At 46.0% G+C, this 8,266-nt stretch overlaps 2 non-coding genes across 2 annotated transcripts; both read left to right on the top strand.

Moving 5' to 3' along the window:
* Nucleotides 1-4,476: 4,476 nt before the first annotated feature.
* TRNAL-CAG (transfer RNA leucine (anticodon CAG)) lies at nucleotides 4,477-4,559 on the top strand. The gene has a single exon. It is a non-coding gene; the product is annotated as a tRNA-Leu (tRNA).
* A 2,344-nt stretch (nucleotides 4,560-6,903) lies between these two features.
* TRNAV-CAC (transfer RNA valine (anticodon CAC)) lies at nucleotides 6,904-6,986 on the top strand. Its single transcript has one exon. It is a non-coding gene; the product is annotated as a tRNA-Val (tRNA).
* The last annotated feature ends 1,280 nt before the right edge of the window (nucleotides 6,987-8,266 follow it).

Raw genomic sequence — 8,266 nt, forward strand, 5'->3', positions numbered from 1 at the left:
CAATCACAGCTGGTTTTTAACTTCTGTATTCAGGGCATGGGAGGGGTGTGTTGCATCGTGCACACACGGTGCCTCTTTCGCAGATAAGTTTTAATAAATACACAGAGAATAATATAGAGTCATTGGCCACGAGGAACACCTTCCCTGACCTTTTATTCTCTCCGGTTCCACGTCACCGCGCCTACCATCCAACTCCAAAACTCGGGGGAGACTAACACTCCCTACCTCCCTTGGTGTGCATCATAGGCGTGCCCATGACGAACACAACATTTCTCCTTAACCAATACAAAACAAACATAGCTGCTCAAAAAAAAGATACTATACTAATCCAGTATACAAGAATAGTACACAACAAGAAATGCCACATTCAGTCAATCCACCCCGAATCCTTGCAGCCGCGTTGAGCATGGCGGTCGAGGACTCAAACTGTACCGTTCAAGTCCTTGTCTCAGAGGCACTGAGTTGATTGGTATGGAGCCAGGCACCTCCTGATCTGAATCTTGAACTGGCTCCAAATTCTGCATGTCCACACCCCTTGTAGTAGATGAATGAGAATTAGTAGCAGTCACCACCGGCCATGTGCACTGGCTCAAACTTCTGCATGTCCACATCCCAAGTAGTTGATGATTGAGAATTAGTAGCAGTCACCACCGGATTCACTGTCAGAATGATCCATCCTCTCTCCTTCATCAGCTTCAGATCCCACTGTTTCCCTGAGCAGGAAGGTCTGGAATTGAAAATACAGAGGACATTAAACAACATTCACTCAGTACATGGCACTCATTTTGGTTTATAAGCTGGAAATTGAGCCATCAGTGGAGTGTCTAGAGTGTCAGGGTGGCCGAGTGGTCTAAGGTGCTGCGTTCAGGTCGCAGTCTCCTTTGGAGGCGTGGGTTTGAATCCCCCTTCTGACGAGTGTCTTTTGCGAGGTGGATACATTTTTGGACTTTTTTTTTCCAAGCACCCGTATCAAAAACAATGTCAACAGTTTCTGTAAATTATCGATAAGATCTATTGTCCGTTGCTTGCACTAATTTCCTGAAGTTGGCTAAATCGCAGTAAATCGGTAAAGCGGGAAATCACAGCATCTTCAACAAATCGAGATAGAGGGGCAGAGATAAAGGTTTCGACCCTACATATCAAGAGCGCAGCTGTCAATAGTTCAGCAGGTTCACAGTGCAGAAGGTTCAGTGGCACCAGGGTCCCCTGCGTCCCAATCACAGCTGGTTTTTAACTTCTGTATTCAGGTCATGGGAGGGGTGTGTTGCATTGTGCACACACGGTGCCTGTTTCGCAGATAAGTTTTAATAAATACACAGAGAATAATATAGAGTCATTGGCCACGAGGAACACCTTCCCTGACCTTTTATTCTCTCCGGTTCCACGTCACCGCGCCTACCATCCAACTCCAAAACTCGGGGGAGACTAACACTCCCTACCTCCCTTGGTGTGCATCATAGGCGTGCCCATGACGAACACAACATTTCTCCTTAACCAATACAAAACAAACATAGCTGCTCAAAAAAAAGATACTATACTAAACCAGTATACAAGAATAGTACACAACAAGAAATGCCACATTCAGTCAATCCACCCCGAATCCTTGCAGCCGCGTTGAGCATGGCGGTCGAGGACTCAAACTGTACCGTTCAAGTCCTTGTCTCAGAGGCACTGAGTTGATTGGTATGGAGCCAGGCACCTCCTGATCTGAATCTTGAACTGGCTCCAAATTCTTCATGTCCACACCCCCTGTAGTAGATGATTGAGAATTAGTAGCAGTCACCACCGGCCATGTGCACTGGCTCAAAATTCAGCATGTCCACACCCCATGTAGTAGATGATTGAGAATTAGTAGCAGTCACCACCGGATCCACTGTCAGGATTATCCATCCTCTCTCCTTCATCAGCTTCAGATCCCACTGTTTTCCTGAGCAGGAAGGTCTGGAATTGAAAATACAGAGGACATTAAACAACATTCACTCAGTACATGGCACTCATTTTGGTTTATAAGCTGGAAATTGAGCTATCAGAGGAATGTCAAGAGTGTCAGGATGGCCGAGTGGTCTAAGGCGCTGCGTTCAGGTCGCAGTCTCCTTTGGAGGCGTGGGTTCGAATCCTCCTTCTGACAAGTGTCTTTTGCGAGGTGGATACATTTTTGGACTTTTTTTTTCCAAGCACCCGTATCAAAAACAATGTCAACAGTTTCTGTAAATTATCGATAAGATCTATTGTCCGTTGCTTGCACTAATTTCCTGAAGTTGGCTAAATCGCAGTAAATCGGTAAAGCGGGAAATCACAGCATCTTCAACAAATCGTGATAGAGGGGCAGAGATAAAGGTTTCGACCCTACATATCAAGAGCGCAGCTGTCAATAGTTCAGCAGGTTCACAGTGCAGAAGGTTCAGTGGCACCAGGGTCCCCTGCGTCCCAATCACAGCTGGTTTTTAACTTCTGTATTCAGGGCATGGGAGGGGTGTGTTGCATCGTGCACACACAGTGCCTGTTTCGCAAATACGTTTTAATAAATACACAGAGAATAATATAGAGTCATTGGCCACGAGGAACACCTTCCCTGACCTTTTATTCTCTCCGGTTCCACGTCACCGCGCCTACCATCCAACTCCAAAACTCGGGGGAGACTAACACTCCCTACCTCCCTTGGTGTGCATCATAGGCGTGCCCATGACGAACACAACATTTCTCCTTAACCAATACAAAACAAACATAGCTGCTCAAAAAAAAGATACTATACTAAACCAGTATACAAGAATAGTACACAACTAGAAATGCCACATTCAGTCAATCCACCCCGAATCCTTGCAGCCGCGTTGAGCATGGCGGTCGAGGACTCAAACTGTACCGTTCAAGTCCTTGTCTCAGAGGCACTGAGTTGATTGGTATGGAGCCAGGCACCTCCTGATCTGAATCTTGAACTGGCTCCAAATTCTGCATGTCCACACCCCCTGTAGTAGATGATTGAGAATTAGTAGCAGTCACCACCGGCCATGTGCACTGGCTCAAAATTCAGCATGTCCACACCCCATGTAGTAGATGATTGAGAATTAGTAGCAGTCACCACCGGATCCACTGTCAGGATGATCCATCCTCTCTCCTTCATCAGCTTCAGATCCCACTGTTTTCCTGAGCAGGAAGGTCTGGAATTGAAAATACAGAGGACATTAAACAACATTCACTCAGTACATGGCACTCATTTTGGTTTATAAGCTGGAAATTGACCCATCAGTGCAATGTCAAGAGTGTCAGGATGGCCGAGTGGTCTAAGGCGCTGCGTTCAGGTCGCAGCCTCCCTTGGAGGTGTGGATTCATATCCCACTTCTGACAAGTGTATTTTGCGAGGTGGATGCATTTTTGGACTTTTTTTTCCCAAGCACCGTATCAAAAACAATGTCAACAGTTTCTGTAAATTATCGATAAGATCTATTTTCCGTTGCTTGCACTAGTTGCCTGAAGTTGGCTAAATCGCAGTAAATCGGTAAAGCAGGAAATCACAGCATCTTCAACAAATCGTGATAGAGGGGCCGAGATAAAGGTTTCGACCCTACATATCAAAAGCGCAGCTGTCAATAGTTCAGCAGGTTCACAGTGCAGAAGGTTCAGTGGAACGAGGGTCCCCTGCGTCCCAATCAGAGCTGGTTTTTAACTTCTGTATTCAGGGGATGGGAGGGGTGGGGGTGTTGCGTCGTGCACACACAGTGCCTGTTTTGCAGAGAAGTTTTAATAAATACACAAAGAATAATATGGAGTCTTTGGCCACTAGGAACACCTTCCTCTACCTTTTATTCTCTCCGATTCCACATCACCGCACCTAACATCCAACTCCAAAACTCAGGGGAGACTAACACTCCCTACCTCCCTTGGTGTGCATCATGGGCGTGCCCATGACGAATACAACATTTCTCCTTAACCAATACAAAACAAACATAGCTGCTCAAAAAAAAGATACTATACTAATCCAGTATACAAAAATAGTACACAACAATAAATACCACATTCAGTCAATCCACCCCGAATCCTTGCAGCCGCGTTGAGCATTTCGGTCGAGGACTCAAACTGTACCGTTCAAGTCCTTGTCTTAGAGGCACTGAGTTGATTGGTATGGAGCCAGCCACCTCCTGATCTGAATCTTGAACTGGCTTCAAATTCTGCATGTCCACACCCCCTGTAGTAGATGATTGAGAATTAGTAGCAGTCACCACCGGCCATATGCACTGGCTCAAAATTCTGCAAGTCCACACCCCATGTAGTAGATGATTGAGAATTAGTAGCAGTCACCACAGGGTCCACTGTCAGGATGATCCATCCTCTCTCCTTCATCAGCTTCAGATCCCACTGTTTCCCTGAGCAGGAAGGTCTGGAATTGAAAATACAGAGGACATTAAATAACATTCACTCAGTACATGGCACTCATTTTGGTTTATAAGCTGGAAATAGAGCCATCAGTGCAGTGTTAAGAGTGTCAGGATGGCCGAGTGGTCTAAGGCACTGCGTTCAGGTCGCAGTCTCCTTTGGAGGCGTTGGTTCGAATCCCACTTCTGACAAGTGTCTTTTGCGAGGTGGATACATTTTTTGACTTTTTTTTTCCAAGCACCCGTATCAAAAACAATGTCAACAGTTTCTGTAAATTATCGATAAGATCTATTGTCCGTTGCTTGCACTAATTTCCTGAAGTTGGCTAAATCGCAGTAAATCGGTAAAGCGGGAAATCACAGCATCTTCAACAAATCGTGATAGAGGGGCAGAGATAAAGGTTTCGACCCTACATATCAAGAGCGCAGCTGTCAATAGTTCAGCAGGTTCACAGTGCAGAAGGTTCAGTGGCACCAGGGTCCCCTGCGTCCCAATCACAGCTGGTTTTTAACTTCTGTATTCAGGGCATGGGAGGGGTGTGTTGCATCGTGCACACACGGTGCCTGTTTCGCAGATAAGTTTTAATAAATACACAGAGAATAATATAGAGTCATTGGCCTCGAGGAACACCTTCCCTGACCTTTTATTCTCTCCGGTTCCACGTCACCACGCCTACCATCCACCTCCAAAAGTTGGGGGAGACTAACACTCCCTACCTCCCTTGGTGTGCATCATAGGCGTGCCCATGACGACACAACATTTCTCCTTAACCAATACAAAACAAACATAGCTGCTCAAAAAAAAGATACTATACTAATCCAGTATACAAGAATAGTACACAACAAGAAATGCCACATTCAGTCAATCCACCCCGAATCCTTGCAGCCGCGTTGAGCATGGCGGTCGAGGACTCAAACTGTACCGTTCAAGTCCTTGTCTCAGAGGCACTGAGTTGATTGGTATGGAGCCAGGCACCTCCTGATCTGAATCTTGAACTGGCTCCAAATTCTGCATGTCCACACCCCTTGTAGTAGATGATTGAGAATTAGTAGCAGTCACCACCGGCCATGTGCACTGGCTCAAACTTCTGCATGTCCACACCGCAAGTAGTCGATGATTGCGAATTAGTAGCAGTCACCACCGGATTCACTGTCATGATGATCAATCCTCTCTCCTTCATCAGCTTCAGATCCCACTGTTTCCCTGAGCAGGAAGGTCTGGAATTGAAAATACAGAGGACATTAAACAACATTCACTCAGTACATGGCACTCATTTTGGTTTATAAGCTGGAAATTGAGCCATCAGTGCAGTGTTAAGAGTGTCAGGATGGCCGAGTGGTCTAAGGCACTGTGTTCAGGTTGCAGTCTCCTTTGGAGGCGTGGGTTCGTATCCCACTTCTGACAAGTGTCTTTTGCGAGGTGGATACATTTTTTGACTTTTTTTTTCCAAGCACCCGTATCAAAAACAATGTCAACAGTTTCTGTAAATTATCGATAAGATCTATTGTCCGTTGCTTGCTCTAATTTCCTGAAGTTGGCTAAATCGCAGTAAATCGGTAAAGCGGGAAATCACAGCATCTTCAACAAATCGTGATAGAGGGGCAGAGATAAAGGTTTCGACCCTACATATCAAGAGCGCAGCTGTCAATAGTTCAGCAGGTTCACAGTGCAGAAGGTTCAGTGGCACCAGGGTCCCCTGCGTCCCAATCACAGCTGGTTTTTAACTTCTGTATTCAGGGCATGGGAGGGGTGTGTTGCATCGTGCACACACGGTGCCTGTTTCGCAGATAAGTTTTAATAAATACACAGTGAATAATATAGAGTCATTGGCCTCGAGGAACACCTTCCCTGACCTTTTATTCTCTCCGGTTCCACGTCACCGCGCCTACCATCCAACTCCAAAAGTTGGGGGAGACTAACACTCCCTACCTCCCTTGGTGTGCATCATAGGCGTGCCCATGACGAACACAACATTTCTCCTTAACCAATACAAAACAAACACAGCTGCTCAAAAAAAAGATACTATACTAATCCAGTATACAAGAATAGTACACAACAAGAAATGCCACATTCAGTCAATCCACCCCGAATCCTTGCAGCCGCGTTGAGGATGGCGGTCGAGGACTCAAACTGTACCGTTCAAGTCCTTGTCTCAGAGGCACTGAGTTGATTGGTATGGAGCCAGGCACCTCCTGATCTGAATCTTGAACTGGCTCCAAATTCTGCATGTCCACACCCCTTGTAGTAGATGATTGAGAATTAGTAGCAGTCACCACCGGCCATGTGCACTGGCTCAAACTTCTGCATGTCCACACCCCAAGTAGTCGATGATTGCGAATTAGTAGCAGTCACCACCGGATTCACTGTCATGATGATCCATCCTCTCTCCTTCATCAGCTTCAGATCCCACTGTTTCCCTGAGCAGGAAGGTCTGGAATTGAAAATACAGAGGACATTAAACAAAATTCACTCAGTACATGGCACTCATTTTGGTTTATAAGCTGGAAATTGAGCCATCAGTGCAGTGTTAAGAGTGTCAGGATGGCCGAGTGGTCTAAGGCGCTGCGTTCACGTCGCAGTCTCCTTTGGAGGCGTGGGTTCGAATACCACTTCTGACAAGTGTCTTTTGCGAGGTGGATACATTTTTGGACTTTTTTTTTCCAAGCACCCGTATCAAAAACAATGTCAACAGTTTCTGTAAATTATTGATAAGATAATTGTCCGTTGCTTGCACTAATTTCCTGAAGTTGGCTAAATCGCAGTAAATCGGTAAAGCGGGAAATCACAGCATCTTCAACAAATCGTGATAGAGGGGCAGAGATAAAGGTTTCGACCCTACATATCAAGAGCGCAGCTGTCAATAGTTCAGCAGGTTCACAGTGCAGAAGGTTCAGTGGCACCAGGGTCCCCTGCGTCCCAATCACAGCTGGTTTTTAACTTCTGTATTCAGGGCATGGGAGGGGTGTGTTGCATCGTGCACACACGGTGCCTCTTTCGCAGATAAGTTTTAATAACTACACAGAGAATAATATAGAGTCATTGGCCACGAGGAACACCTTCCCTGACCTTTTATTCTCTCCGGTTCCACGTCACCGCGCCTACCATCCAACTCCAAAAGTTGGGGGAGACTAACACTCCCTACCTCCCTTGGTGTGCATCATAGGCGTGCCCATGACGAACACAACATTTCTCCTTAACCAATACAAAACAAACATAGCTGCTCAAAAAAAAGATACTATACTAATCCAGTATACAAGAATAGTACACAACAAGAAATGCCACATTCAGTCAATCCACCCCGAATCCTTGCAGCCGCGTTGAGGATGGCGGTCGAGGACTCAAACTGTACCGTTCAAGTCCTTGTCTCAGAGGCACTGAGTTGATTGGTATGGAGCCAGGCACCTCCTGATCTGAATCTTGAACTGGCTCCAAATTCTGCATGTCCACACCCCTTGTAGTAGATGATTGAGAATTAGTAGCAGTCACCACCGGCCATGTGCATTGGCTCAAACTTCTGCATGTCCACACCCCAAGTAGTCGATGATTGCGAATTAGTAGCAGTCACCACCGGATTCACTGTCATGATGATCCATCCTCTCTCCTTCATCAGCTTCAGATCCCACTGTTTCCCTGAGCAGGAAGGTCTGGAATTGAAAATATGGAGGACATTAAACAAAATTCACTCAGTACATGGCACTCATTTTGGTTTATAAGCTGGAAATTGAGCCATCAGTGCAGTGTTAAGAGTGTCAGGATGGCCGAGTGGTCTAAGGTGCTGCGTTCACGTCACAGTCTCCTTTGGAGGCGTGGGTTCGAATACCACTTCTGACAAGTGTCTTTTGCGAGGTGGATACATTTTTGGACTTTTTTTTCCAAGCACCCGTATCAAAAACAATGT

This window comes from Pleurodeles waltl, unplaced genomic scaffold, assembly GCF_031143425.1.
Source record: "Pleurodeles waltl isolate 20211129_DDA unplaced genomic scaffold, aPleWal1.hap1.20221129 scaffold_39, whole genome shotgun sequence".
NCBI classification, from domain to species: Eukaryota; Metazoa; Chordata; class Amphibia; order Caudata; family Salamandridae; genus Pleurodeles; species Pleurodeles waltl.